The sequence below is a fragment of the Lactuca virosa genome, chromosome 9 (genome assembly GCF_052849685.1).
Source record: "Lactuca virosa cultivar CGN04683 chromosome 9, Lactuca_virosa_CGN04683_v6, whole genome shotgun sequence".
In the NCBI taxonomy this organism is placed as follows: domain Eukaryota; kingdom Viridiplantae; phylum Streptophyta; class Magnoliopsida; order Asterales; family Asteraceae; genus Lactuca; species Lactuca virosa.
The window spans coordinates 281,763,415-281,782,313 of NC_136434.1; positions in this window are offsets into that span (position 1 = coordinate 281,763,415).

The window sequence follows — 18,899 nt, forward strand, 5'->3', positions numbered from 1 at the left end:
CAAAAGGTTGATCCAACCCTGGTACCCTCACCATAAATAGTCAGTTCTCCCCCACTTGGGGCTCGAACAACTACCTGCTTCCCCTTGCAATCTATCATGGCACCAAACCTGCTTAACTAGTCCATTCCTACTATCATGCATACATCCCCCATAGGTGTAGGGATCAATCGATCAGGTAGCACACCTTAAAAATTTCCAAGGTACAATCCTGAAAAACACTCGCCACAGAAACCATGTGCTCGTTGGCGATGGAAACTCACCACGGGCACTCCAACTCTCCAAGAGACATATCAAAACTCCTACTGAAGGACTGAGACACAAAGGACCGACTTGCACCCGAGTCAAAAAGAACAAGAGCAGGGAAGGATTTCACTAAGAAGGTACCTAATAGAAATACAATTATAGGCATATAATAAAATAATTTGACAGAATCATTAATGAAAACATACCTGTAAGGATGTCCGGTGCCATCCTTTCTTCCTCTGTCGTGAGCTGAAAGGCATGACCCCTGGCCTTCGGGGCCTCAACTCTCCATGTCGTCTATTGGTAATCCTTAAAGTAGTACCGACAGCAAGCAAAGGACACTAGGCCTTCACGTGGCTCACCTGATCATAATGGTAACAAATCCTGTTACTCGGTATCGGGGCCTGCTGGCAACAATCCCTCACATAATTCCCCCTTTGCCACATTTTTGGCATCCAGTAGCTGATCAACAAAGACCCTCATGCGCCTTCCCGCACTTGCCACAAGTGCGGCCCCTCTGACCTCCAGATCGTGAAACAACAGGTTAAACCGCTTTGTTGCAGGCTGTGGATGCACCAAAGCCTGCCTCTCCTCCCTTTTCTAGGTCTCAATCTCAATCTCCTGCCTACGCACAACATCCTGAAGCTTAGAGAGGGTGTTTTTACGTTGGGCAGACACAAACTAGACATAAACTGCCGAATCTTATTCTTGAGCATGCTCCAGTATCGCACCATTTGGGCCTACTCCGAGGTAGAATACTTAGGATAGAAAAGAACCCTCTTAGTAAATATCTTGGTGATCTCAGTCACCAACTTTGTCGTTAGCCTCAGTGCTAGATACTCCTGAGCCAACCTTTCTCTTTCTCTCTTTCTCTCTCTCTCTCTATCTCTCTCTCTCTCTCTCTCTCTCTCTCTCTCTCTCCACCTGGCGAACATACTTTGTGCGAAGCATCTCTGAGAAATGCTCCCGAGTAATAGCAATCCTCTACTTAGGAGTATAGGAACCGGTCACCAGGTTCCATCGGTCCTTCACACCCAGTCGAAGAAGGTTCACGGAACACCTGACCATCCAGTCCTTTGGACAGAAATAGGTGAAGAAACAATCCTCCACGTCAAATCCATCTCATAGCCACGATCGGGTCCTTGACCCCCGTCGAACTTCGGGGGCTTCATATTGTTGAAGTATCAGTACTGGAATGAACCTCTCCCCTGAACCCCTACAACAACAGCAACCTTAGACACAACGGCGTACCGCTCATCGAACAACTCAATGATCGTGGCTATTATAGACCTAAAAACCTCTGGGATGGCACCTTAAATAGCCGCAACCACCTTAGCGGCGATCAAATCACAAATGTCATCATCTAACAATCCTAGCCTCTCCGGGCCGCCAACTCCTGATCCAGAACCTCTCGTGTACACCATATTGAAAATGAACCAGAATATATATATATATATATATATATATATATATATATATATATATATATATATATATATATATATATATATATATATATATATATATATATATATATATATATATGTATGAGACAACACAGATGGTTAGATGGAGTGAAGGATTACGACTGTGAGATTTTGTATCACCTGGAGAAGGCCAATGTTGTGGCTGATTCCTTGATCTGCAAGACAACAAGTGCACCTATTGAAGATGTGTTTCTGAGGATGGTTATTATATTACCACTGTTAGAGTTGATGAAGAAGGCGCAAGTAGAAGGGTTGAAGAGGGAAAATTGGAAATAATAGAGGATCAGGGGTTAGATTTCGTTACTTTCAGGGATAATCGTTGCTTATTGACTCAATGTGGCAGGTTTTAGGTTCCTGTTGCTGGTGGGGTTAGACAAACATTATTAAAGGAGGCTCATAACTTGAAGTTTTCGATCCATCTCGGAGCCACAAAAATGTACAGAGACTTGAGATTGAGATACTGGTGGCCCTGTATGAAGGGGGAGGTAGCATAGTTTGCCGAGAGGTGCTTGACTTGCCAAAAAGTCAAGGCCAAACATTAGATACCCTATGGAAAGATGCAACTGTTACATATCCCCGTGTGGAAATGGGAGGATATCACCATGGATTTTATCATGAAGTTACCAAGGACGGAACGTGGGGTTGATTCTATTTCGGTCATTGTTGATCGATTGACCAAAAGTTCTTATTTCATCCCTATCGCTGAGAGTATATCCTCCGAGAAGTTGGCTGACATCTACATCAAAGAAGTGGTGGTTCAGCACGGGGTTCCAATTTTGGTGGTTTCTGATCGAGACGTTCGCTCCACCTCCATATTTTTGAGGAAAATTCACGAGGAGTTGGGTACTCAGCTGCATTTCAGCACAACATACCACCCCCATACCGATTGATAGAGGGAGTGAACCATTCAAACACTCGAGGATATGCTTATAGCATGTGTGCTAGATTTTGGAGGAAGTTGGGATACTTACCTTCCATTGGTTGAGTTCTCCTACAACAACAGATATCATTCCAGTATCGATCGAACTCCCTGCGATATAGATGCTTTACAGGAGGAAATTTCGGACCCCCGTTTGTTGGGGTGAGGTCGGGCATCGGGTTATAGGGAGTAATGAGGTAGTACTCAGGACCACCGACTTGATTCAGCAAGTGCGATGTCGACAGCAGAACACACAGAGTCGGCAGAATAGTTATGCTAGCTGGCGATGATCAGCCCTCGAGTTTCAGGTGGGGAATTATGTGCTTATGAAGGTGTCACCTTAGAAAGGTGTCATATGATTCCGGAAGCAGGGCATTTTGGGCCCCCGATATATTTATCCCATCACGATTATTATCCGAGTGGGCAAGGTTGTGTACCGGTTGGACCTACCTGATGAGCTCAACCAGATACACAACAAATTTAACGTCTCTTAGTTATGGAAGTGTCTAACAGAAGATTACTCAATGGTCCATTTGGATGATATTTAGGTCGATGAGCGCCTGAACTATGTAGAGAGACTGATCACAATCCTCGATATGAAGACAAAGACCTAATGCAACAAGGTGGTGGGCTTAGATAAGGTGAAATGGTAGAACCGGAAGGGTTCAGAATAGACGTGGGAGCCTGAGGAGGATATGAGAGCATTACCCAAAATCATTTGCAGCAACGAACTTCGAGGACGAAGTCTAATTCAAGTGGGGGAGAGTTGTAACATCTGAATCCTGAGGCACATTTTATTTATTTAATTTGGTTGTTTGGAATTGCCACGACGTAGTGGAGGCAGCACGATGACGCGGCGAGGAACTTTTAGATGCGGACTTCATTTAAATCCGCCATGGCGTGGCAGTTTATGTTGGATTAGGTGTCTAAGCCAATAACTATAATTGGTACAAACTTGAGTTGACAGTAGCAATGTCCTTTTGGGTTGCCTTCAAACCTGACTATTGAATAGGATAATTGTTAGAGAGAGAAGAATGATTTATTAATTTATTACTTGGTTAAAAAATTAATTAGAAATCTAAATAAATGATTTATTAATGTATTATGGAAATAATATATTAATTACAAATCATAACGTTTAATTAATATTTAATCAGAAATTAATTTGGAATTAATTTTGGGATTAAAGGAATTAATTGAAACTGCAGGGACAATAGGTGACAACGTTCAATAGTTGAGCATTGAGCATTCTAGAACCTCCCTAAAGGGGGGGGGGATGAATTCTATGGTGTTCCTAGGGTTTCCTTGGGCTCTAAGGGTGCCTTAGATGCCTTAGGGAGGAAATTAAGGGATTAGGGTTATCTTGGATACACCTGCCTAATCCAATACCTTCCTAACACCTATATAAACCCTACACCAAAAGGAATTTCGGTTATGCACTCTTAGAAAAGGCTTAGAGCCGAAATTCTTCTTCCCTTCTCTCTCTTTCTCTCTCTCTCTTTCTCTCTCTCTCTCTCTCTCTCTCTCTCTCTCTCTCTCTCTTTCTCTCTCTCTTTCTATAGTAATCCTTGGTTGCTTGAGTTTGCTTGTGATCCATTAGAGGCGCGACACTTGTGGCGCTTGCTACCGAAGGTCTTTCAAGCAAGGTTTTTTAGATTGTTATTACAATATAACAATCAAGGTATGTATTTTAATCTTTATTATGTGAATTTCGATTATAATACATAGAACATAGGGTTTCTTCTTTTGTGTTCAAGTTTGCATGTTCAATTAGAGAAAACTTAGATCCAATCAATTTAGGGTTGCATGCACACATAGGAATGCATGTTTTACTCAAAACCCATCAGTGGTATCAGAGCCTAGGATGTTTTTCAGTTGAACTTGATGCAATTGTGAATCGTTCAGAGGAGAAGGGAGCAGAATCGTGATTATGTTCATAGAACTCGACGAGTTCATATTTGGAACTCGATGAGTTGGCCCAATGTGACAACCATCAAATTTCGGTCAAGTCAAAGTCAAACAAAGTCAACTAGTCAAACCGGTCAACTCCATTAACCCTTGTATGATAGGGTTTACGTTATGTAATCACTGTATAATTCGCTATTTTAATGAGAAAACATCATTTGGAAAGTTCATGTGTTTGATTTTCCTTAGCCTTAACAGTGCTAAACAATGAACCAAAGCGATAAAACACTATTGCACAATCATCGGGATTGTGTAGGACACTAAATCATGGCTTAACGGGGTCTATGGACCTTGCGTTGCGAAGCCGGACACTCAAAAAGATCACAAACGAAACCTCTCGCAATCTCATTCAAACCCTACTCAAGATTAGTTGACGCTAATAGGATCGAAACTCATACACTACGATATAAATTGACGTTAATAGCAACATAGTATAGTACAACGTTATAACTATAATCAAATTAAATTATGATACCTTATTAAAATCAAATCAAAGTATAATGCTCTAATTAAATTTAAAAGAATCAAACTTGAATGCTATAATTAAACTTCAAATCAAAGTAGATTGTTATAATCAAATAATAACTCATCTTTTATAAAACTCCATTTTTATAAACTTTACATTAAATTTTATAAAACTCTATTTTTATAAACTTTACATTAAATTTTATAAAACTCTTATATTAATTATGTAAAAGATGCTTGTGTTAGTGGGAAATTATGAAGACCACCAAAAGCAAAAAGATTATTCCCATGGTCTCCCACTCACACCTCCCATCCACTTTCCTTTCCTTTTTCTCCCAACACATTATTCTCTTCACCACTTAAACCTTCTCTATTCTTTCTCTCACTCTCAATCTCGAAATTTCCTCCAAGAATACTCATATTCCATCCAAGAACAATCTATTATACTCAAATCTTCATCCCTCTTGAAGCATTCATCAAGGTATGTTGTTAAAAGTTTCATATTCATACAAGAAACAAATTAAATCCACCAAAATAACTAAAACTCATTTTATGCATAAACCTGATTTTTCTCAGAATCTCATCAATAAAATAAGAAGTTATGGAAATTTTCAGAAAATAATTTATTTTTATTGAATTACTATAATTATTGCAATAAAGTAGGGCAATAATTCACATAAAATACTTTTTTCATTCAATAAATTATGAGAAAATTCTGGGATGACCTGTATACTGATTAAACATGATATATGAAGTTTTATGCATTTATATTACTTTTTACTATTATTTATGATTTTATTGATTAATTAATAATGAAATATATAAAAATACTTCCCATAGTCACAAATATCTGAACCTTATACACTGAGCTCTACATCATGTTATAAAACTATGGTTAATTTTACAGATTTTTTGAGAATCATTTACTATTTTTCCCGAATTTTGTGTTGTTTAATAATTAAAATATTAAATAAATACTAAAACAGTTCAGAAAAATATACAAATTTTACAGTAATTCATATTGTATGCAATAATGATTTCCTAATAATTTCATAATTTTTCAATACTGTTTACTATTTAAAACTATTTTCCTAAGTATTTAAGCATGTAAAAATGCATTTTAATGATTATTTCATATAAATAATTGTTAAAATCTGTAAATAATTATAATTGGGCAAGTTATTATTTTAATAAGAAATTATTAAAATATGGCCTAAATTGAAAATATAAATTAATTATGCAAAGTAAGTAATTCAATTTAAAATTCATTTAACAAATAAATACCTTAATATTATAATCAAAATGAATTATTGTTAATTCATCTAATATAAGAATATGTGTCTAATTATTTGTATTAATACTCCATTCTCGTTTAGCAGTTCCTAAACCAAAACTATTAATTATATTAGGTTCTACGCCATTTTGACCCGAATCGTCTATCGTACGACACACGCATTTCGTTTTGGGACTAATGTGAGTAATCTACCCCATACTTTATAATTTTCAATACTTTTGGGGTGTATCATGTGGTTCTAATATATTCCAACTTTATTTTATTGTTTTATCACAATTGAGACATTGTTGGGACATTTATACGTGAGTCATTAATTGTATAACTATTGTTTGTTTACGCTACATGTACTTGTAGTGCATTACCATTTTTAGTCTAATCTCTATGACTATGCCCGTATTCTTGAGGTACGTTATGGACAATAATAGCGCTATTGGGTTGACCACCCCGCCTTGGGACGCTAAGGTGATTGATCGCACGTGGTTGAGTGTGTATGATGATTAGATGCTCCATCCTATATATATTTATATATATATATATACATATGTATATATAGGGTGAGGACTTATTGTTGTTGTTATCATTTGTTAATCAATTTTTGATTTATAAACCGTTATCTCAAATACAATTGTTTGCCGACTTCAAAAGAAAACAAATTTCCAATTATAAAGGTTTCAACTTCACAATTTTCTCTACTAAAATTAGATTACTCACCAACTCTCGTAGTTGACCTGTTTTTACCCATGATGCAGATTTGAAGAATGAAGTTGATGAAAAATAGGTTGTGCCTTAGAAATCCACAAGACTATTTAAATTTGATGTAATAAATGTTGTTCATATTTGGATTTGTATTTGTATGTTGTGGATCTTGTTTGCATACTTAGTACTTAATTGAATCTAATTATATTATAACATAGTTGTCATGAGACTTTGAACAATATATCACGCCTCGATCGATTACGACAAGGATCGGGGTGTGACACCCAACTCGACGAGTGCATTGCACACACTCGACAAGTTGGCCTGTCAGATCCCTGATTTCGATTTAGATAATCTTGGCTTGATTAGGATTATTACCTTAATTCGTTTTTTCTGCCTAAAATTGAATTTTTTATTAAAGGTAATTGTATATCCTTATCAACTTTAATGATTTTGGTTTAATTTTTAATAAAGATATAATTAATGGTTAATTTAATTATTAAAAATTTAACCTAGTATTTTTGAAAAGTTTTAAAAATACCCCATTGGTTTCGGAATTTAAAATTTAATTAAATAGTTTAATTTTGAAATCTTAAATTTAAGAACCTTAGTATTTTCAAAGGTTTAAAGTATATCCTTATGGATGTTGTTAATAATTTAATTAAAAGATAATTAATAAATCCATAAAAACGTTTAAATTTAATCAAATTAAAAGTTTAATTTATTAAAAGATTAAACCCCTACTATTTTAAAAGATTAAAATACACCTTTATACTATATAAAATTAAAAGTTTAATTTATATATATATATATATATATATATATATATATATATATATATATATATATATATATATATATATATATATATATATATATATATATCTGTGTGTGTGTGTGTGTGTAAGAAAAGTTAGTCTTACCGATAGTAGCACTCATTCACGAAGCTGGTCTTTAATGAGAGTTTAAGGAAGCGGCCTATAAAATGACCGTTATTGGGTATCCACTCTTACCCACCGCTCTTTTGACTAGTGGATGGTCGTTGCCGAACGGGTTTGATAGGACACTTAACTCTCATTAAAATTAAAATGAATTATAAAGTAACTAAACCATTTTCTAAAATCTCATTCTTAGTTACTTTAGGAAAAATGTGAATTTGATGCTAACCATGAAATTGCACATTGCACCTTATTGGTCGTTAATGGTGCGTGTGTAGTTAACCGACACAGTAATATAGGACTAATATTGTTGGCAATGGCTATCTCGTAAATTATCATTTATCGATGGAGCATGTGTGGTTAACCAACAAATCGATTGGGTGATAAATGACATCGAGAGTACCAAGCTAATTTGCATGGTTATTCACATCTCGTTTGTGATCCTTGGCATCATAGTCACAAAGTGAGAGCATAATTGAGATTAAACATGCCATTGAATAGTTCAATGAATCTCAGAGATCTAGAAGTTTCATTAGATTGAAACTGGTAAATGCTTACCTACCTAAAATAGATTCGAATTTGATTACGGCATCCCTCTTCAGAATTCGAATAGAAAATATGGATCCTAACCTTAATTTAAATTTTGGGTTAATAATTAAGGATTAAATATATCAACTAACTTGAATTCTTATCTCCCTTTATAGATTTCGAGTTCCGACAACAATGGTCTTCATCATCCTTGTGGAAATGGTTTTCCTTCTCATTCTGAAGATGATCTTCCACAAGTTGATCAAGGTGAAAGAATGTTCCCTTATTCAAATGGTGGAACTGGAAATCATGCTTCCCTAACTCTTCCTCCACACCCTCCAGTGATTCTCCCCGACCCACGTTTTCTTCAACTTGAAAAAGTTCAAGGTTACTCAAGTCCTGTTGGCATGCAAACACCTAGATGAAAATTCTGTGTGTGCACTTGTTCTAAACATGAAGTCGCACGTTGACAGATTGGGAATGTTAGGTGTCGTTTTCCCGAAGGAGCTGGCTGTTGACTTGGTTCTTCACTCGCTTCCTGAATCATATAGTCAGTTCATTAAGAACTACTATATGACTGAAAACGATGTGACCCTAATTGATCTAGCATATTTTTTAATTGCTACTGAAGTAGAAATGTGGAAGAGCGCTGGTCAAGAAAATGTGTTTGAAGGATCTGTCTCCCAAAACTCCATGGACAATAGCAATAATGGTAGTCCGGAAAAGGTTTCTCTTCCCAATGGAAAGGGATCGGCCAAGGTCAAACCGTTTGACCATAATAAGGTAAAGAGAAAAAACTAATTCTGAGATAGTTCCATGTGCCATTCCTAAAGAGTCCATATGATTCTATTGCCAATTGAAGGTACATTGGATGCGAAGCTGTCCTGTGTACCTGAAAGATCGCAAGGATAAGAAAGTCAACCTGTATGACTCTACTTCAGGTACATCCACTATCTAACTCTATTTTATTAAGTTCCTATTCATAGATTCTTAATACATGATGTGATAGTCACATTTTGATGTTTTGTAGAATCTAAGAGAAAGAAGGAAACTTAAGAAGAGTAAGCTGAATCTGATCGTGAGGGATGGATTTTTGTCGCATGGTTCGATGATCAGATTTTTGAGCAATTTCTTAGCAGTTATGATAGATTGCTTAGGAAATATCTAGATACATAGTTTTCATATATATTTTCATTTTAAGGACAATTTTTTCCGCACATTATCAATAAAGTAAATTTTTCGTTGTATCTTATTTACTTTATATTTCCTTGCAATGGTATTTATGAAAATTGGTGGTTATATTTCCATTATTAGCAATGTTAAATATGGATTTGATTGTTTGTTATATCATTTGTGGTAATGTCATAATTGACCAAGTGAAAAGGAATTCTCATCACCCAAGGTTCAATTGGATAGAAACTTGGAGTCATGCAATTCGAATTGTGTGATGTATGAGAATCTTGATCTTTGGAAAATTAAGACTAATTCCTTGTTCACATGTTTATGTGAGACAAGTGAAGGACTAAATGATCTAGTACACATTGATGTGGACTAGTCAGATCCACCACATTGATGTGGACTAGTCAGTACACACTGATGGTTCACTAATATGGTTGTGTTTATAATATTAAGCATAATTCTAACACTTTGAAAAGTTTCAAATAGTAGTGGAACGAATAAGAAGAATCTATTAGGCAGAAGATAAAGGTTTCTACAATCTGAAAGGAAAGGAGGGTACTTTAGTATCATGTTTTATGATCATCTTAATGATTATGGAACTATGTCACAATTTATCCTCTAAGGACATGTTAGTGAAATTGTCCTAACTAAGAAGAGGAATCAGATATTGTTGAATTGGTTTAATCGATAGATGAGTCATACTTCGTATCAAATCAAGTTTTAGAGTCACACTCTAGTAACTAAGAATCCCATCTCAAACTAATAGGTTTATGACACTTCATGAAATGTGGAGTAGAAATGTTTTCTTGCTCTAGCACATTTGAAATTGGTAGTTGTGATGTTTTGGTTAAAACAAAGATAAACTAATACCAATTAAATGAAGTGTTGTCTTGCAAAGAAGCCACACTAACTTTTTAATGTTTGTCAAGGAATGTTCCTTAACTGAAAAACTTATATGTCAAGAAGTCAGTGGGAGTCTTAATGATCTTGAAAAGTTTCAGGAGTCAATAAAGAATAAGCCTGTTAGTTAACACTAGCGCACAACCTGAGGTTGATTACTTATCGTGTTAAGTTGACACATTCTTGTTTCTGTGCACCTTCCAGTTAAGTTGACTATGCATGTGAGTTCTATAGTTCTCATTTGGCTGCAAAAGGCAGAGCATGTTGGTCAATGATAGTACATTGGTCAATAGGAGTGAGCTGCTTCGCAACTTGGAAGGGCTGGTAGGCGCTTGTGCTACCAGAAGGCAAGAAATTAAGAACAAGCAAAGTTCAGTCCATGAAAGGAAAACAAAATTTGATTTTGGGTTTTGTCCTCAACCTTATCTTATGATTGTGGGTTGGAAATGACAACTTCACATGGATAGGAACATATACACCATAAAATCTAAGTGGCAAAAGGTTTCTCTCTAATTCATGAAAATGATTATGAGGATACAGTTTCATTAGTAGATTTTAAATCTGGTTGATATCATTATGGGTAGCAGTTGTGATAATTGCATTCTCAAATTCGTATATGATTACGACATCCCTCTTCATAGTTCAAGAAATAGTTTGAGCGTTCATGACTTATAACTATAAGTTCTAAAAAGGTTTAAACACACACATATGCTATCTAATGAAGGTGTATGAGCTAGAGAAGTCTGGATGAAGACTTATCAAAACATCACGTGTCAGAAATCTGAACTTTAGTAAGAAAGTCAATAGATTTGATTTCTAGAAGTCCAGTTGATTTCTAGACACATGTCAAAGCTAGTAGGAGCATAATTGTTATGCTAGCAAGAATATAATTGTTATGCTAAGTGGGAGCATAATTGTTATATTAAGTATTACTGTCTGGCAATACTAGTTTTAGGAAACAAAGATTTAAAATTTGCAAAGTTTGGGAATTGTTTTGCTATAAAAAGATTTAGGGGAGATGACACTCATACTTCATTTCAAATCTAAAAGTTTAGATTGAAGGATTTTAATGGAACTTAGTCATGAACATATATGAATATCATGATAAAGTTATTCAACATAGGAAAATTCGATATATGGAAATATTATAGCAAGAGATTGATCAAGTGTCATGTCTTTATGTAATACATTATGTGTCGAATCCCATATGCTTCAGATATAGGATTGATTACATATGCTATAATATTCACCTGGTCTGATTTTTCAAATGCCTAGGGCATAGAGAGAGAAAAGGGACTAGAACAAGATATGACTAAAGTTGTTAAACAATTGTCAAGAACAATCTGAGGTTCGCTGAAGATTGGTTGTTTGTCGACAATTCGAAGTATAGTAATATTTGGACAGACCATATTGACATGTTTCTGATTGGGATAATTCTTGTTCAAAATTGATAGTCATGAGAATATGGAATTGGGATAATTAGAAGTATTATACTCTACTCCTACTTATGATGCCATCATCAATCATACGAGCACACATATAGCATAACCATCAAAATCATACAACTCGTGCCTATTCAACAACACATCCAAAACAATATCTAGATAAGGACTCGGCATGACTGACTTCGGTCCACCAACTCAGCGTCTCCGCCTTCGGTCAGTCTGACTCGGCACGAGGCCTTCAATCAATCGACTTGGCCTTTCGTATAACATCTCGATTTCTAGGTATTTACATTTTTTTACCCTTATTAGGAGATTGTTTGCAAAATGGTCCCATGTGGCACTTAAATAAAACACGTGGAGCTGATGGCATACGTTGGGCGTACGTGGCTAAAGTCCAAACCCTATTTTTTCAGGTTTGGACCCTATTTAAACATCATTAAACCTCCAAGGCTCTTTCCCCCATCAACCTCCAGCATCATTTCATGTTTTACAAACCCTACTCTCTAGTGTGAGTATTTTTGACCTTGAGTGTGTATTTTGGTGATCTTGAAGGAAGGAGAACGCAACATCCTGTCTCAGATCATCCGTGATTTAGGGTTTGTGGGCTGCAACCCAGGCATGAGGAAGCCTCAGGGCTGCGACGAATTGCAAGAAGCGTAGGGCTTCTCGCCACCTTTCCGTGGATATAAGGTTCATTGGAAACAGACTTATAATGAGGAAGCTGTGATATTTTGAAGTGTTGGCAAGATAGGTCCCTTATTTGAGAAAAGTGACAGCTGAGTATGCTGGGCGTACGTGTGTGTACGCTTAACGTACTCATGTGCGTGAATTTTAAGCGGAGCCACCTAGTACGTTGGGCATACCAGAGGGTACGCTGGGTGTACTAGGCCCAGAGTGAAAACCCTAAATGAGGGATGTGTCCCTATTTAAAGAGCATGATGGCCTCATTTTTGGCCACCATTTCTAGACCTCAACCTTATCCAAACCCTAATTTCCATCCCTTGAGCTTGAGTGTCCATTTGTGAGATTCTAAGTATTCTTGTGGTATTCTTGGAGTAAAGAAGGAGCATTGAAGAGAATGGAGTTGGAGTCCAGGCTTTGGATCTGAGCTTTTCTGTGGTTGGAGCATCATTTGAAGGTATAAACCTCATAGCTTTCTCATCCCTTTTGATTTGAGCATATTATGGTCCATATTAGGGTTTTTGGTCCCAAATCTTGAAGCTTTATGAGTTGTTGAACTCCACAGCCTAATATTTGTCCCTTTGAGTGTTTTTAATGGAGTGGATTTATAAAAATGGAGTCTTGGACGTCAAAACCACCCCATGCATGAGATATGAGCATTTTCGGGATTAAAGAGTTAGATTTTTTGTGTTTGGGACTTCCTCAGCCATGAAAAGGCTTAAAGACATGAACTTTATGGAGTATGAGCCTTTAGGGGGTCCAGATTTGAGAGTATAGCTATGGTCTTATCGGGTTAAGACCAAGAGAGTGGATTATGCAAAACTGAGCGTACGCCCAACGTAATTCCAGTACGCCCCGCGTATTGAGCTAGTGTCCCCGATCAGGATTCGCGTGTACGCTTGCAAACGCTGAGCGTACATAGAGAGGTACGCCCCGTGGAATCTAGCTGTGGGCTTTTTGGGCTAAATCTCTTATTAGGCCTTTAGTGTTGGGCCTGGATTTTGGGCTTGTTGTGCTGGAGATGTTAATCAGAGAAATATATGTATATGTATTGGGCCCTTATGTTGGGCTTTCCATTTGGACCTAAGCTTAAGAGTTGGGCCTTGGGAGAGCCCATTTAGTATTGGCCTTGATGGGCCCAATGCGCTTGAGTTAATTGTGGGCTGGGTAGTGAGCTATCTTTAGACCTAATGAGTGAGGTTTGGTATTAGATCTTAGTTGAGTAATTGTGGGTTTTGGTTCAGTGTTATAGGCCGGTGTGCAGCAACAACATCTATAGGAGCTGTTCGTCATCCGAGGTGAGTTTTCTCACTATACTTACTTAGAGTGGTAATCATTGTATGACCGGAGGGTCTTATGTGTTTATATTGAGTATTGTGATATCCTGCATACTGTCATTGTGATTTATGCTATGTATTATTCTGAGTTTGCTGAGTTAGGACCGGAGGGTCCACCCGAGTTGTGAGACCGGAGGGTCCCACTGAGACACATTGACTGGAGGGTCTTATTTGAGTATAGCCATGAGAGGCTATTGGGATATGTGTGGTATTTTAGGGAACTCACTAAGCGTCGTGTTTACCGTGTTATGTGTTATGTGTTTCAGGTACATCTCAAGATCACGGGATGACGCCGACTTGATTGTACACACGAGGCAGAGTTATGTTTTGAGGATCCTGGATTGTGTTTAAACAATTTGATGAACATGTGTTTTGATAAATTATCATTTTGGAGATTTGTGAACTATTTTATAGAATTATGTGATTTTTAAAATGAAAAAATTTGTTTGAAAATTTACGGTGTTACAAGTTGGCATCAGAGCCTTGGTTTGAGGGATTCGGATGTACCTTTGGGTGTTTCTGGACTCAAACTGAGGATTTGAGAAAATTTTTCAAAAGAAATGATTTTTTCAAAATGAGACAGAGTTTTAAGAGAAAAACGAGTTGGAGTAGTGTGTACAATCAGCCAGAGCCCGAACGATGATTTCCCAAAATACCCTTACTTATTTGTGTTATGAGATATTCATGAGATATTAGGATGCAGGCTAGAGGATAGGCTAGGTATTTCATATCTTAGGGCTAGATTTGCCTGATTTGTGATGACTTAGCCTAGGGAATGCTATTGATTGATATTATCTGCTATTTTCTTAGTGTATGTGTTGAGTAAGAGTACTTATCAAGAATCTTTTAGAGAGAGGTTTGAGCAGAGGAGTAATCTAGGAGAGATACCTAGACGTGCATTTGAGGAGCCTACGGAGAGAGTAGTGAGATACCCACAGGAGGTAGTGTTGCCTGAGTACGGTAGTGCCTTTTAGAGTGCGGATAGAGCAAATTGAGTTGTATGCTCGAGTGGTTTTACGTGTTGATGGAGGTGATTCGATGCCCGAATGCTGCTTGCTTTGTGCTTTGTGTAACTCTTGATGATGGGAGACAACTACTAAGTGAATATGACGATATTCAGGTGGTAGATGGCTTGCATCATGAGGAGTTCTTCAACAGCTGATGGCAGAGAAGTGTGAGCACCTAGGAAGAGCCTATGGAGTGATTTTAGTCAGATGAGTGCTCTGATAGAGGAGAGTATTCACTGGAGAGAGAACATGTGTATCAGGATTGGTGATAGAGAAGGTTGAACAGCTACTTAGGAAATCTTGGATGATCCATGTGGAAAGTATGGGTAGATATGGCAGGTAGTATGGGCCCGCACTACTGAAAGCAGAAGACCTATACTCGAAACAGGGAGAATTCCAGATGTTCTAAGTAGCAGGTTAAGGGGAGATAACATGGCTCGGGTACCATGATTCGTAGCAGAGTGTGTTTCCATATTACCAGCTATCCAGCAATGGGTATGCATTCAGAGATTGGATGTGGTAATCTGTGGGGCCAGAGGGCCATGTCGGTTGAGCTTTGACAAATTGTACCTTACGAGGAAAGTTGAGTTTAGATCTCAATGAGGTTGACTGGTGAGTTGCCAGTTGGAGTCACGAGACTCGAGGAAAAGTGGATATGATACGTTATGGAGGATTGCGGTCTAGGTTGAGTGATCGGTAGGTTTTCATCAGAGATGAGGGATACTTAGAGTTATGTGGTCACGATCTGGAAGATCTTCGAGTGCTGCGTATTACATTCCATGAGTCGGAAATGGTACATCTGGCGAGCCAGTCTGTAGTGTGGTTTGTTTGGTATGTCAAATGTGCGATGGTTCGAACCCTAAGTGGGGGAGAATTGGGAATTCTGTGGGGAAGGATCCTTACTCTGATGTGGAACAGAAGTTTGGGTTATGGGGATCTGTGGTTCGAGTATATGAGACGGGAGTCATGTGGTAGTCGAAATAGTATACAACGCGGGGTGATACATGTCGCATATTCTCAGGATAAAACGAGCGACTTCACGGCAGGTGGCCGGTAGTCAGGAATCTGATTATGGTTTGTGTTTCGGGTATTACAATGTTTGAGTTTCGAGATGGTTGGGTTGCCAAGGTCAAGATTCGATATTGGAAGGACAAATAGTTCGACGTATGGATGGTTATTTGTACTCCGGGAGGGGCAACAGTTGATTTGTCAATCAACTATAGGGTCGATATGAGTAGTTCGCATGGGTTTGAACAGTATCAGATGGGGATTTGAATTGATGTCAATGTGTTCTCAGTCGTGACGATTACTTCGTGCTTCCAATTGTGAGTTGGAATACTTCAAGGCTTCAAGTTGTGGGAGTGGAAGACCAGTGGTCGTGACATGACATTGTGAGATTCCGTAATGGTGTATCGAGGTATCCGAGTATGATGCCCTAGGTTGGTGGATTATTATGAGACTTGGGTGTGTCTGACGGCAAGTGGACCATCAAGCGACTATGTTTCCAGATGTGAGTTCATCAGCTAATAGTCGCCATGCGGGAATTGTTCAAGAGTGGGAATGTACTGAGGGAAGTGCCCTGTCTACGAGAACTTAAGTCAAGAGCAGTGATGCATGATCTGGGTAGGTGTGAGCACCTAACTATGTTGGACCGTGGAGTATTCGATAGTGGACTTAGTGTGGTGACGACTTGAGGATGAGATTATGGGGTGATGAGAGAGTAAACAGATCCGAGTGGGAGTAATCACTTAGGACTGTCAGGGGAGACAGTTGAGAGAGACCTTGGAGAGTGAGAGAGAGTATCGTATGATTACGGGGAGCCATAACATACGTGAGTTAGAGAGAGAGAGAGTATCGTGTGACTGCGGGGAGCCGTAGCATACATTAGTCAGAGAGAGAGGTATCGTGTGACTGCGGGGAGCTGTAACATACGTGAGTCAGAGAGAGAGAGAGTATCGTGTGACTGCGGGGAGCCGTAGCATACACGAGTCAGAGAGAGAGAGAGGTATCGTGTGACGTCTAGGAGCCGTAGCATACGTGAGCCAGAGAGATAGTATCGTAAGACTACGTGGAGCCGTAGCATTCGTGAGTCAGAGAAAGAGAGAGAGAGAGTATCATAAGACTGCGGGGAGTTGTAGCCTTACTAGTCGGGGTGTGACGCAGAGGGGCTATTAGGCATGGGTAGCCTTGGCAAATGAGTCCGTGGGAACCTGGTGGCCGAACCAGGGGCGAGACTGGGGTCTCAGCAATGGTCGAAACCTGTTGTGTTTTGAGTTAGAGAGGGGTTGTCGCAAGTCGGAAGGATCGAGGTGTAATGCATGCGTATATCCGTGGAACATGGTCATGAGTTGAGTACTGGGTTGGGACGAATGATTCCAACTCTGTGTCGGGCCAGACTCTGCTGGGTGAGTTTGGCTCTATTTGTGAGGAGAACGAGCAGGTGGAGATTTCGGGTGGATTACATTCTTAGAGGGGTATGTTTTCGCATTTGATGTTTTAGACTTGGGTGAACCTGTTCTTTGGTTTGGGAAGAACCACGACGCATATCAGGTAACATGTAGTAAACGACCGAGGTCGTGTGTGAGGTGCGATTTCAAATCGAGTGTGGAAATCGCTTGGGGTAAAACGAGCTTCGTGTTTGTGGAGTTCAGTGTGATTGGATGAGTCAGCTTGGTTGAATAGGACTACTATGAAGTCCTATTACCGAATGGGCTAGGGTGGCCTCATAGATTCAACTGCTGGGTTGGGAGTCGATATCGTATTCGGATTTGGTGTCTAGCATTGAGAGGCAGCTGGAGTTATGTTTCCGACTACCAGTGGATAGTTCGGTCAGGCATGTACGTTGATTTTGGGGCCGGAGCTGAATCATCATGGGGTAGGCAGTGAAATGATTCTGTCTGATGGGAGGTTGGACCTAGAGTAGAGTTTCAATTCCCATTTGGGTTGGCAGGTCTTCATTTAGTGTTGAGGACCGGGTATTGAGGTTTGCTTTTCAGACGGATTCTGATAGCATTATCGGAGGTTGGTCATTAGTGCGAGATGACCCTGTTTCTTTGGGTTTCGGTCGGAGTCGACTGGTGTGTTGGGCATAAGTGTTCAGCAGCTATTTATGGTTAGCGACTCGTTCCATCAGTCGCGACAAGTAATCAAAGTTGGAGATGTTTTATCGAGTCTGTTATTTGATGAGCGAATGACATGGGGATATACTGCATGGACGGTCAGTCGGGGGGACATACCGCTACAGATTACAAGTGTCGGAGAGGCAGAGGGGGTTCTGCAACAGCGAATGGTTCGTTCTTCTTCGAGTTGGAGGTTTCAGTTTGATTTCGGTTGTATTGAAGGAGATCGGTTATGTTCCGAATAATCGGTTGCGCTTCTCGGGCTAATTGTTGGCATCTAAGTAATGATAAGGAGTGATTTCGAGGGCGAAATCAAATTCATGAATGTAAGGGCGAAATCAAATTCATGAATGTAAGGTTTGTTTATGCTTATGTTTCTGTATTGACGATGACATCCCAACGTTTTAAAAGGAATAAAATACATTTCTTCGGAAATGATTTGATAACGTATTTATCATGTTTTTTTGGGAACAAATTCCGCAATATATTTCTTTAAAAGATACTCTGATTTTCAAAAATAAAGCATAAACAAATCGGTCTTTTCTGGCCGTAAAAATGGGGATGTCACAGTTGGTATCAGAGCATTAGTTTAAGCGAACTGGGAATAAGGATTTATTTCTAGACTTAAACTTAGAATGCTAAGCCATGATCGTGAGGAGTGTGTCTAACTTATTTTAGGTAGTATACCTGAATAGA